Consider the following 13,974-nt stretch of genomic DNA (forward strand, 5'->3'; position numbering starts at 1 on the left):
GCCAATTTTTATCGTCGGTTCATACGAGGCTATAGTCAAGTCGCGGCACCACTCACGGCCTTGACCTCCATAAAGATCCCCTTTTCGTGGTCTCCGGAAGCTGAGACCGCATTTCGGAGCCTCAAGCTCCGCTTCGTTTCTGCGCCCATCCTGGTGCAGCCCGATCCCGCTCTTCAGTTTGTGCTGGAGGCCGACGCTTCTGACACCGGAGTGGGCGCGGTCCTCTCCCAGCGTTCTGCCTCTGACCACAAGCTCCACCCCTGCGCCTTCTTCTCCCGCCGGCTGTCCCCGTCAGAGAGGAACTATGATGTCGGGAACCGCAAGCTTCTGGCCGTCAAGCTCGCGTTGGAGGAGTGGCGGCATTGGCTTGAGGGCGCAGACCAGCCCTTTATTGTTTGGACCGACCACCGTAACTTGGCGTACATTCAGTCGGCCAAGAGGCTGAATTCCCGGCAGGCCAGGTGGGCCTTGTTCTTTGGGCGATTCATTTTCTCCCTCACCTACCGTCCCGGTTCCCAGAATGGGAAGCCGGATGCCCTGTCCCGCCTGCACTCCCCCGAGGATCGCTGTTCTGACCCCGAGAACATCCTGCCCCCCGCTTGTCTGATCGCTACACTTACCTGGGAGATTGAGTCCGCGGTGCGCCGGGCACAGAGTCAGCAGCCAGACCCCGGTACCGGCCCTCCGAATCGCTTGTTCGTTCCAGACGCCCTACGGTCCAGGGTTCTGCTCTGGGCTCACTCCTCCAGGCTTACCTGTCACCCAGGAATCACCCGCACACTGGACTTCATACGCCGGCGTTTTTGGTGGTCGTCCATGGATGCGGACGTCCGCGCGTTCATTGCAGCATGCGCAACCTGCGCCCGGAATAAGACGTCTACTCGTTCCCGCTCCGGTCTGCTGCGACCTCTACCCATTCCTAGTCGACCGTGGTCTCACATCGCCCTGGACTTCGTCACCGGTCTGCCCACGTCCGAGGGTAACACCACCATCCTCACCGTGATAGACCGCTTCTCCAAGGGCGCACACTTCATCGCGCTCCCCAAGCTCCCCTCTTCAAGGGAGACCGCGGACCTCCTGGTCCAGCACGTTTTCCGCCTTCACGGCATTCCGGTGGACATCGTCTCGGACAGGGGTCCTCAGTTCACCTCTCAGGTGTGGCGCGCGTTTTGCGCTGCGCTAGGGGCCACACCCAGCCTTTCCTCCGGATTCCACCCCCAGTCCAACGGACAGTCAGAGCGGGTCAACCATGAGATGGAGGCAGCTCTCCGCTGTATCTCTCACGCCAACCCCTCATCCTGGAACTCTCAGCTCCCCTGGGTCGAGTACGCCCACAACACGCTGGTCAACGCGTCCTCCGGTTTATCCCCGTTCATGGCCTCGCTTGGTTATCAACCAACCCTGTTCCCCGAGCTGGAGGAGGAGATTTCAGTCCCGTCTGTCCAGGCCCACATGCGCAGGTGCCGGCGTACTTGGAAGCGTACACGCGCTGCGCTGGTCCGCGCATCCTCCCGCTCCCAACTACAGGCCAATAGGCGCCGCCTACCTGCACCCCAGTACGCTCCCGGCCAGAGGGTTTGGCTTCGGGCGAAGGATCTCCCCTTGAAGGGAATCTCTCCTAAAATCTCCCCCCGGTTCATTGGACCTTTTGAGATTGAGGCTATCATCAACCCCTGTGCCTTTCGTCTCCGGCTTCCCCCATCCCTCCGTATACATCCGACCTTCCATGTGTCCCAGGTCAAGCCTGTCTCCTCCTGCCCCGCCCCCACCTCCACCCCGGGTTATTGACAACCATCCGGCGTGGACGGTCTGTCGCCTCCTGGAGGTTCGGCGCCGCGGGCGGGGGCATCAGTACCTCGTCGACTGGGAGGGGTACGGTCCAGAGGAGCGCTCTTGGGTTCCCCGGAAGAGTATCCTGGATGCCTCGCTCGTCCGGGACTTCCACCGAGATCATCCTGCTGGTGTTGAGCGTCCGCCGAGAGGCGTCCGTAGAGGGGGGGGTACTGTCACGCAGCGTCCTGCTACGCGGTCCACTACCTCCACCTAGTGGCCACTTGGCGCCGGTGGTTCTTCTCCTTCCACACCTGTGTGCTGTCAGCTCATCACCAGTTCCTTCTTCAGTCGGAGATCTCCTGCCAGTCGGCGCCAGTTCGTCGTTACTCCTGCACAGTCAGTATCGGTCCAACTAGTATTCTCGAGCTTTCCTGCAGTCTGTCCCCGTGGTAACACTCTCCTTCCTTTCTCAGTACTCTCCGGTCGCCGAACTCCTGCCTGCCTGACTACCCGCCTGCCTACGCCCTGCTTGCCCGTTATCGAACCTCTGCCTGTCGGACTCTCCTTCTGGTTCCTGATCCCCCGCCTGTGCTGACGCTCCTCCTGGTTCCTGATCCCCCGCCTGTTCTGACGCTCCTTCTGGTTCCCGACTCCCCGCCTGTTCTGACGCTCCTTCTGGTTCCTGACTCCCCGCCTGTCTGACGCTTCTACATTCCAATAAACCCCGTTCCCTTTACCTCGTCTCTGCCTGTGTCTGCGCTTGGGTCTCCACGTTCCGTACCCCCTGACACATTTAAGCACTTACATGCTGACATAAAAACACACTAAGTACCCTTCATACTGTGCATAGAGTGTTTATTAACAATGCGTTTAGTAAAATAGAGTAGTCAGTTTCTACCTTTCTACCCAGACCTGTGTTATTCTTCATGGATAATTTGTTTCAACAAATCACTTCACCTCCAAAGATAAATTATAACTGATTCAATAAATGGGGCCGTTTGAAAGATATTGAAGAACCTTTAAACACTGTAAAGTCTCTGAGATGGACAACAGTCACAGACAGAGATCCTCTTCTTACCTCTTAGCTTTGCTCTGGCGGCCATGTTCCCCAGACAGAGTGGTCTTAGTGGTAGGACCCCCCTCCTCTCTCTCCTCATCCATAGTAGACTGGAGACCTGGACACAAAGACAACTCCTTCTGAAATGTAGCTGATCATTGAGAGAGAAGATCATTGTGACTGCGTCACACTAAATCATTATGGACGTCATAGAACATAAATATGAACCCCGTGATATAACCACACTGCCCTAACTACAGTACAGATGTGTAAAGCAGATGAAAACTGAGAGATAAGAATTAAACACCTTTGAGACTGTAACTGTTCTTAAACTACAACCCAAAAAAGTGGATGCAATAGCCTTGAAAAATTCATTGTGGTATAATTAAAAGAGCTTTTGAACAATTCCTCCACTGGAACAAAGTCTGAGTTCTGTCACTTCACTGAACCACAGATCCGACAGAAAAATCTACTGGTGGAGCTCAACACATCGATATGGTATCCTCTTATGACCAACGAGTCTCTCTTTCTTGCTCTATGGCTCCAGCTGTGGTTTAAGCCAGGAGTCGAGTCTAGACCCACCGGAACCCCCTGTGAAAGTGGTACAGTCCAGCAACATGCTACTAAGAGGATCGATTAAACTGTAAATCCCCAGTCGCTACGCACACATTTTTAACTTGTGATTGAATGTGATCAGCACATTCAAATGACTTGTCTCGTCCTTTTAATTTGGAGTAGCATCAAGACAAACAAATCACTTGAATATTGAACGCAGTGTTCAATTTATCACGGGTCAGAAAAGCAGTGAAACATGAACTAACGTTGTATCATTAGTCCAGTAACCTAAAGAAAATATAAACAGTAGTAAAGTGGTTGTTCATTATTATATACCAGCAACCTAAAGACAATATAAACGGTAGTAAAGTGGTTGATCATTATTATATACCAGCAACCTAAAGAAAATATAAACAGTAGTAAAGTGGTTGTTCATTATTATATACCAGCAACCTAAAGACAATATAAACGGTAGTAAAGTGGTTGATCATTATTATATACCAGTAACCTAAAGACAATATAAACGGTAGTAAACTGGTTGTTCATTATTATATACCAGTAACCTAAAGACAATATAAACGGTAGTAAACTGGTTGTTCAATATTATATACCAGTAACCTAAAGACAATAATGTAGCGTCACAGGGTTTGGGGGGAAGGGGCGGGCCTTCTGAGAGGGGGTTCCGGGGGTTTCCTTCCGGGCAGGAGTGTGGTTGTTGAGCTGTTCCTGCCTGTTCTGTTGTGGAATCCAATAAACCCGCGATCAAGCTTACTTCGCTCACTGCCTCGCCTGTGGTCATTACAATATAAACGGTAGTAAACTGGTTGATTACTATTATATACCAGTAACCTACAGACAATATAAACGGTAGTAAACTGGTTGTTCATTATTATATACCAGTAACCTACAGACAATATAAACGGTAGTGAACTGGTTGTTCATTATTATATACCAGTAACCTACAGACAATATAAACGGTAGTAAACTGGTTGTTCATTATCATATACCACTAACGTACAGACAATATAAACGGTAGTAAACTGGTTGATCACTATTATATACCACTAACCTACAGACAATATAAACGGTAGTAAACTGGTTGATCATTATTATATACCAGTAACCTACTGTCACAAACTGGCTCAGCATATGTGACAAGGAGGGGAGACAAGTCAGGTTGAAAGTGATAAATGAACAGGTTTTATTATAACTTAAACAATCATATTTACCAATAGCATGAGGTGTGGAGAGTAGTGGCATCAGTGGTGAATGTAGTGCATGGATGAGTGAGATGTGTGTGCTGCTGTTGAGTGTAAAAGGAAGCCATCAAAAAGAACCAACAACCAACAACCTGTAGCAGCGTGGAGCCTAGGAGAGAGAGAGACAATGAGACCAGGCTGGCTTATATCACCTTGGGTAGAGGCCTAGCCAGGTGTGAGCAACTTGCCCTAACGACCCTCCCTTTCAGCCAACTCCTGCAGGAAGTAATCAGCTGCCGAAAGGGAGGGGTCGTAACAAACCCCTCCATAAGAACGAGGTTCCACCTCGTGTTATACATCAAACAAAGTGTCAATATGTCCCAAACTGTCATGGTTCATACGTTACCATACGGACCTACGGACATACGGACTGAGAACTACGGACCACGGACTACGAACTAAGAACTAAGAACCTACGGACTACGGACCAAGAACTAAGAACCTACGGACTAAGAACTAAGAACCTAACTTGTCACAGAAACTTCTGTGTGTTAGAACATACTCATCAGCCAAGACTGCAGCATCTCTCGGGGTTTTTACCTTATGTTCAGTAATGTAGGTAGCCACCCGCTCAGGTACAGAGTTTTTAAGTTGTTCCAGTACCACCAGGTTGCAGAGATCATCAAATCTAACAACTTCAGATGCTGCACACCAGCGGTTAAACTGGCAAGTCAAATCACGGGCCAATTCAGTGTAGGTTTGATTATCCCGCCTCTTCCTAGATCTGAAATGCTGGCGATATGCTTCTGGCACAAGTTCATACACTTTTAACACTGCTGCCTTCACTGTCATAAACCTTACTTTCTGATACACTTAAAGCAGAGTCAGCATCCTGGGCCTTTCCAGTCAGAACACACTGTAACAGCATCGTTCTGTCTACGTCTGGCCAGTCTCGAGTATCTGTTATCCTCTCAAACAGAGAAAAAAATGAATCTGGATCAGACTCACTAAACCTGGGAAGCAGGCGGAGATTATTAACCAGGTCACCCTGGGAAGACTTGCCCCCCTGAGGCCTCAAAACTATCCGCTCTCCCCATATCTGAAAGTTTACCCTCTCTTACCAGCTGTAATTGATGCTGTTGCATTTCCAACTTGGCACACTCAGTTTTATGCTTTATAGTTTCCAACTCTACTTCCTTTTCAAATTTCAACCTCTCCAACTCTAACTGCTGTTTTAACTGCAACTGCAGCAACTCCTTCTGTTGTTCAAATGTTAGAGCTCCAGGATTAGGCACTACACTAGTCACTGGACTGCTAACTGGCTGCCAGCACAAAACTCCAGCCTCAAACAGACCATCCCTTAAGCAGGTCTTCACACTCTCCTTTAACTTCTTATCTGGAATGTCAACTTCATAGTGCTCTGCTATCCTAAGAAGTTGTTCTTTAGTGCACTGCTCTAGCAAAGCCTGTGAAGGTTCCTGGATGAAACTCTCCACCAGGGAAGCCATCCTCAAAAACAAATCAGCCTAACAAGTTACAACTCTTGACTGAGACACGCCGAAAACCCAAAACCTGAGGTAACAGGTGAACAGGAGCCCCACCCCTATCCTGATGTTAACTACAACCATTAAAACTAGCTAACTAACTAACTTGCCCTAGTCTTCGTGCAGTTAATGGTGGGTGGTACTTATGCACGCGAAACCAGCGGTGTGAAGAAGGCAACCAGAGGACTGGCAACCCTCCCCCAACCCTAGAGGTGCTCCCGAGCTAATAGCTCTACCCACCTTCGCCGCCACCTAAATTGATCATCACGAGTCCCCTAGAGGAACCCGCTACCAAACCTAACAGGGGGTAGAAACTCCTGCTCCAACAGATACCAACATACCCCAGGTAGGGCTAACCGCAAAGCCCCAGTCAAATCTAATCACCTTCACCACAAACAGAAATGGACCAAATACCTCTCCTTTAATTTCCTACAAGAAATAACCAGCACTGACAACAACCTGACATTTCCCCTCCCAGAACAGTTTATGATTAACCACACCGTCAGCTATGTCCAACAACAAGTAGTGTACCCTCCAACAAAGCAAACCAAAAACCATTGTCTGCAAGAGGAGGAAGCACACACCAACCTAAACCGGGCCAATTTACGAGTACAGTCAAATTTAAGCTATTTTAATCCTAGTACTGGTTCCCGGACGAGCCCCCACTTGTCACAAACTGGCTCAGCATATGTGTCAAGGAGGGGAGACAAGTCAGGTTGAAAGTGATAAATGAAAAGGTTTTATTATAACTTAAACAATCATATTTACCAATAGCATGAGGTGTGGAGAGTAGTGGCATCAGTGGTGAATGTAGTGCATGGATGAGTGAGATGTGTGTGCTGCTGTTGAGTGTAAAAGGAAGCCATCAAAAGAACCAACAACCTGTAGCAGCGTGGAGCCTAGGAGAGAGAGAGAGACAATGAGACCAGGCTGGCTTATATCACCTTGGGTAGAGGCCTAGCCAGGTGTGAGCAACTTGCCCTAACGACCCTCCCTTTCAGCCAACTCCTGCAGGAAGTAATCAGCTGCCGAAAGGGAGGGGTCGTAACACTACAGACAATATAAACGGTAGTAAACTGGTTGATCATTATTATATACCACGAACCTACAGACAATATAAACGGTAGTAAACTGGTTGATCATTATTATATACCACTAACCTACAGACAATATAAACGGTAGTAAACTGGTTGTTCATTATTATATACCAGTAACCTAAAGACAATATAAACGGTAGTAAACTGGTTGTTCATTATTATATACCAGTAACCTAAAGACAATATAAACGGTAGTAAACTGGTTGTTCATTATTATATACCAGCAACCTAAAGACAATATAAACGGTAGTAAACTGGTTGTTCATTATTATATACCAGTAACCTAAAGACAATATAAACGGTAGCAAACTGGTTGTTCATTATTATATACCAGTAACCTAAAGACAATATAAACGGTAGTAAACTGGTTGTTCATTATTATATACCAGTAACCTAAAGACAATATAACCGGTAGTAAACTGGTTGTTCATTAATATATACCAGCAACCTAAAGACAATATAAACGGTAGTAAACTGGTTGTTCATTATTATATACCAGTAACCTAAAGACAATATAAACGGTAGCAAACTGGTTGTTCATTATTATATACCAGTAACCTAAAGACAATATAAACGGTAGTAAACTGGTTGTTCATTATTATATACCAGCAACCTAAAGACAATATAAACGGTAGTAAACTGGTTGTTCATTATTATATACCAGTAACCTAAAGACAATATAAACGGTAGTAAACTGGTTGTTCATTATTATATACCAGTAACCTAAAGACAATATAACCGGTAGTAAACTGGTTGTTCATTATTATATACCAGTAACCTAAAGACAATATAAACGGTAGTAAACTGGTTGATCATTATTATATACCAGTAACCTAAAGACAATATAAACCGTAGTAAACTGGTTGTTCATTATGATATACCAGTAACCTAAAGACAATATAACCGGTAGTAAACTGGTTGTTCATTATTATATACCAGTAACCTAAAGACAATATAAACGGTAGTAAACTGGTTGATCATTATTATATACCACTAACCTTGAGACAATATAACCGGTAGTAAACTGGTTGATCATTATTATATACCAGTAACCTAAAGACAATATAACCGGTAGTAAACTGGTTGTTCATTATTATATACCAGTAACCTAAAGACAACATAAAGTGTAGTAAACTGGTTGATCATTATTATATACCAGGAACCTAAAGACAATATAAACTGTACACGGGTTGATCATTATATTCCAGCAACCCACAGACAATATGAACGCTAGTCAACTGTCGACCTACCTTACCTTATCTACTCCGGGATTAAAATGCGTCCATACGGAATAAAGTTGTATAAGTATAAGGGGACCAAACTGAGGTTAAAGTGTTGATAAAACAAGGTGAAAGGTTTAAAAAGCGGAGGAAGGGCTGATCGCTATTAGGGCTGGGTATCACTAGGTACCCCACGATACGGTACTATCACGGTATTTTACCTACGATAACGATAATATCACGAAACAGCGATTCTGCGATGATATATTGCAAGAAATTTCACCCACGATACATCACGATATCTGTGTCACTGAAGAAATTCAGAATTTATTACAAAAACATTTTATGCAAAGTAACAGAAAATTAGAAAACAAAATAAATGCAGAAAACATTTCATTGCTTAGTTTCATTCGCTCTGTTTACAGTGGATGTATCGCAATGGCGAGGCGCACACAGCCTTTAGCCGTGTTCTGTAAATATTCTAGAACACACGGGAGTCTCTATCAAAATATTATCATATAGCCTACATAGATATCTATATAATATATATTATAACCGCCAAAAGATGTGTGATCCGATATTATGAATCTCAAACGACCGCGTTGGGTTCTCCGACGTTCCTGGTTTTTCAACGTCCTCATCAATGTGAAGTAGACTGAACCATGACAAGGAGGAGAAAGGGATTGTTCCCGGGCAGCGCTTAGGCACCTCCGCCTCCGGCGGTGGTCCCTCAGCGGGTCTCAAGCTGGAGACATTCGCCGCCAACAATCCCTTTCTCCTCCATGTCGTGGTTCATGTTCTTGAGGGAGTCAAAGCCAAAGTTCCTTCCCCCCAATTCATTCTCAACCTTGGCTGAGATAACCCCCAATACGAGTCTCGTTGTAGAAATACCAGAGACGAGAGTCCGACAGAACGGTTATCCAAATAACAAGGAAGTGTACAACACTTGCGATACAGTCCTGGAGCTCTATATCTAAATAATATCATATAATCTATATCATTTAATACATATTATCACGGCCAAAAGCGGTGTGCGCCTCCAGACGATATAATGAATCACAAACGACTTTGTCGGGTTCTGCGACGTCTCTGGTTCTTCCACTTTCACATCAACCTGAAGTCGACTGAACCGCGCGTTGCCGGCTGCCGGCTGCCCGCTGCCGGGCGATGGTGCCTCGCGTCAACCGGCGGCATGACGCAGTTCATGTACTTCAGCCAGTCAAAGCCAAAGTTCCTTTCTCCCAATTCCTTCTCAACCATGGCTGAGATAACATAACCCCCACAACAGTCTCGTTGTGGAAATACAAGACACGTCAAAGAACCGACAAGAAACACTTGCGTTACAGTGTGTGTATTCACACAAACACACAAACATGTGGCGCTCGCACGGTCGAGTCTCATTGGCGGGCAAACGTCTCTGGGCAGGCCAGGCAGAGTAAGGGGAGGAGCTGAGATTCCTGATGGCGTCAAGAATACAGACATTCCAAATCAGCGCACTTGAGCCTCCGTTTTTTCAAAGGCGAGCAGAACAGCTAGTGCTCGTTTTACACCAAACGCAAGTTTTAGCAATTGGGGGACCATAGGCAGGCTAGGGGAACTCATATTTATGTTAGAAAACCTTATAAAGTGAGATTTTCATGTCATGGGACCTTTAAATATCGATATTTGGCGTCAGCATATCGATAACGTCCCGCAAGACGAAATATCGCGATATGTCGCAGTATCGATATTTTGGCACACCCCTAATCGCTATGACGGACAGTTAGACGAGGAAGTTCAAGGAGCCGCCACGCTCAGTGAATGTCACGTGCGCGCGCGCGCAAACACACACACACACACACACACACACACACACACACACACACACACACACACACACACACACATACACACACACACTAGGGCTGTCAAAATTGCTCAAAAATGACATTCGAATGTTCGTTTGGAAAAAAATCACGAATTCGAACTATTTGAATATCTGGTTGCCTATTTTACGCAGTTGCCGTCAATATGTCAATAATGCGACAAAACCATGGTTCAAATTAGCGGGATATATATATATCCTATAAACAGCCCAGTAACGTGGAGGCCTAATCATGAAAAGCCACAACTTTGTATCGCTTGCATTTTACCACCACACCTGCAAGCGCGCAAACTATAGTAATCTGAAGAAGACGCCCGCTTCTGAATGTTACAAAGTATGCTAGTGGTAACGTTCCTTGCTTTGCTTACCAAGTTACCATTTATCGAGAAGGCCTATTAAAATCGATAAAGAAAAATATGCATGTCGCCTACGTCTTCCACCATGCCAGCGAAAGGGCCAGCACTACGCACCGTTCGGATTCATGAAAAAAAAGCTGTCTCGGACTTTGCCGAGAACATTGCGTTATAGCAGCTTTCACCAGCCAGACTACTAGCTCCCTGAGCTCTACTTCGGATGCTTATTGAATGGCATAGCCGAGCTGGAATACCTATATCCAAGTACGGAAACCCCGAGGGGATAAAATACATTCGCTCTTCACAATACTAGTCTGTTACACTTGTACCGCGGGAGTGTTTTTTCACATTTGAATATTATGAGGGACATCGCGAACAGACAGAGGCTCATTCACAAAGCAGATAGAGGCGCTTGTACCGCGGGAGTGTTTTTTCACATTCTAATATTAATTTTCACGTTCGAATTCGCGTTTTTGGATACATTTCGAACGAATATTCGAACTTCGAATATTCGTTGACAGCCCTAACACACACACACACACCACAAGCTCAAGAATCAAAAGTAGAGCAAAAGAGAGATTAATAGTACACAGGATACTGGCTCAGTATGAGTATAAGTACACAGGATACTGGCTCAGTATGAGTATAAGTACACAGAATACTGGCTCAGCATGAGTATAAGTACCAGTGATGTTGCTAGGTACGCGTCCTGCGTCCCTGACGCATTAAAATCTGAAAGGACGCACTAAACTCACTATCCATGCGTCCCGGGGACGCATCTCATTTTCCCCATGAAAAAACGATACATTGTGAACATTAAACAACTCGTGTTTAATCACAGTAACTGGCCAAAGAAACCTTCTTGTGAGCAGATCGGACAAGCGCTGTTTCAACCCTCTGCGCATGTACTCGGCGCAGATGTGATCCCCTGTACAAGGTATCGCGACATGCTAATTTAGCCGCTACCAAAACAACTAGCTCGTCACCGCTGATTTCATTTCAACAATTAAAAATACGAATTCATAGTAAATAAACCCACGTTTCCACTGCTCGATGCTGTGCTCATTCGTGTCGAATGAGCAAATCAAACAGGATTTTTTTGCAATCCTTCTGATTGAATATATGTACATTTATGACAAAATCGTGAGGACTAGGCTTGTGACACACACACACACACACACACACACACACAAATGTGGCGCTCGCGCGGTAATAGCTCATTGGCGCCACCTAGTGATCATTATGTGCAAATGCACAGCCTCTCATTAAAATGACTTAGGGGTCATTTGACCCCTCTTGCGGCGCTAGGAGTAAGTAAAAATGGCCCGGCGTTTCTAGTGTTAAACATGAACGGTTGAGTACTCCAGCTCTAACCATATCATACCACCATCAAGGAGTTTAACACTATTAATTTAATTTAAGAAATAGAATAATAATAAAAAAGAAACACATTTTTTAAACTGGGGAGTCGGGACCCATTGAATTTCTCAGGGACCCACCCAACTCGCCACCTGTGGGTCCCGGGGACTCACTACATTGAAAACCTATCAACATCACTGAAGTACACAGGATACTGGCTCAGTATGAGTATAAGTACACAGGATACTGGCTCAGTGGCCCTCATTTATCAAACGAGCGTAGAAATAAGCGCAAATCTGAACGCATGATTCATCTTACGATTGGACCCACGTGAGATTTACGAAACCTTCGTATCACACCAATCCCAGCGTACGAAGGATCTTGGTGTTGATAAATACGGCGGCTGAGATCGATCGTAATTAACGTAACACGCCCATATAAAAGCACGTCTTCAGAAGTCTCGCCCCTAACTTTTACGACATGGAGAAACGTCCAACGGTAAAATAGAGGAATTTTTCCGAGACCCAAATGGAGACGCTCGGGTCACTGGTGGATGCGAACCGTCTGGTTTTATTTGGTAGCCTATAGCTGGCATTAAAGGCCAGCAAAAGAATGCTATATGGAAGGAAATAACTGTTGCAGTGAAAAGTGTTTCCAATGTTCGTCGGGCTACGGAAGAGGTTTGTTAATTAAATTAATTAAATAATAAATTAAATGTACAACTTCTGTTATCCAGCTTAAAACATTTCACATATATGCTATTGTTTGCATTCCGTTAAAGTTATTTAATTCCGAATAAGGTGAAGAAAAAATGGTCCGACATGAAGCTCAGCACCAAAAAACGTGTTGCGGCTGTGAAGCCGGCCAAGCAAGAAACGGGAGGAGGCCGGTGCAGTGCGACTGCAGCGTAACTCACCGAGATGACTCTGACCATGTAGTGCGCCCTGATGTAGACGATGCCCAACGTTGCTATTTTGGAAAATGAAAGAATCGTGCGTGCCCCCAGGCCATCGGGCTACCATGTTCAGGATTGACATTCTGGCATCGCAAATAATCGGAACATTAACTGAATGGTAGCTTTTGGTTGATGTACGCGTAATCATTAATAGATGGTTCATACGCACATGGGTACAATCAACCGCACCAATCACATTTGGAAACCTAGCAATAGCATAAAAATCCCGTTTGATTCCAGTTTGCTGATCGTTATTATATGGGAATTTAATATAACGTTCGGAGAGGGACATTATAGCTGCCAAAACTGCTGGCATGGTTCGGCTAATACTTGGCTGGGAAATAGCAGACCTGTCCCCGATCTCCCGCTGCAAGATCCCGGTGGCCAAAAATCCCAAGGTAGAGCAAACCTGCACAGGTATTGCGTTTGATCGCCTAGTTTCTCGCCTTAACTGTGGCTCCAAAGCATTGCATAGCTCCATCAGGAGATGCCTTGGGAGACGAAAACGACTCAAGAGCCATTCATCGCCCTCCTTAAAAAATTCGGTGCGGTCTCGAAAAACTCTCTCGTCTGTGCGTTGAGGTCCTTAACAGAGCCAGATCTGCCATCGCTGAGACACGACCACCTATTTGGCAAAGTTTCTGTTAATATAGACAGCTGGCTGAATAAACATTTCACCTGTCACATTCTAATTATTTTCATAGCAATACTGTTTTTAATTAGGCCTGACTTGATTGTAATTGTTTGAACGGCTGGGCTAATTCCAATTTATTTAGTAATTAATACAGATGTTGAACATGGGCTACTTGTGCTGCACTATTCATCATTGAAATACCCGTATGTTGCGCCAAAAAAACTTACACGAGCTCAGACCTGACGGGAGATTTCATCGCAGCCTGCGCTCACGTTCAAATTGATAAATGCCAAGCTCAACATTGAAATGAGCGTACGTCCATTTTACGCACGTTTTCTGTCGTACGCTCGTTTGATAAATTAGG

This window comes from Gadus morhua, unplaced genomic scaffold (assembly GCF_902167405.1).
Source record: "Gadus morhua unplaced genomic scaffold, gadMor3.0, whole genome shotgun sequence".
NCBI lineage: Eukaryota > Metazoa > Chordata > Actinopteri > Gadiformes > Gadidae > Gadus > Gadus morhua.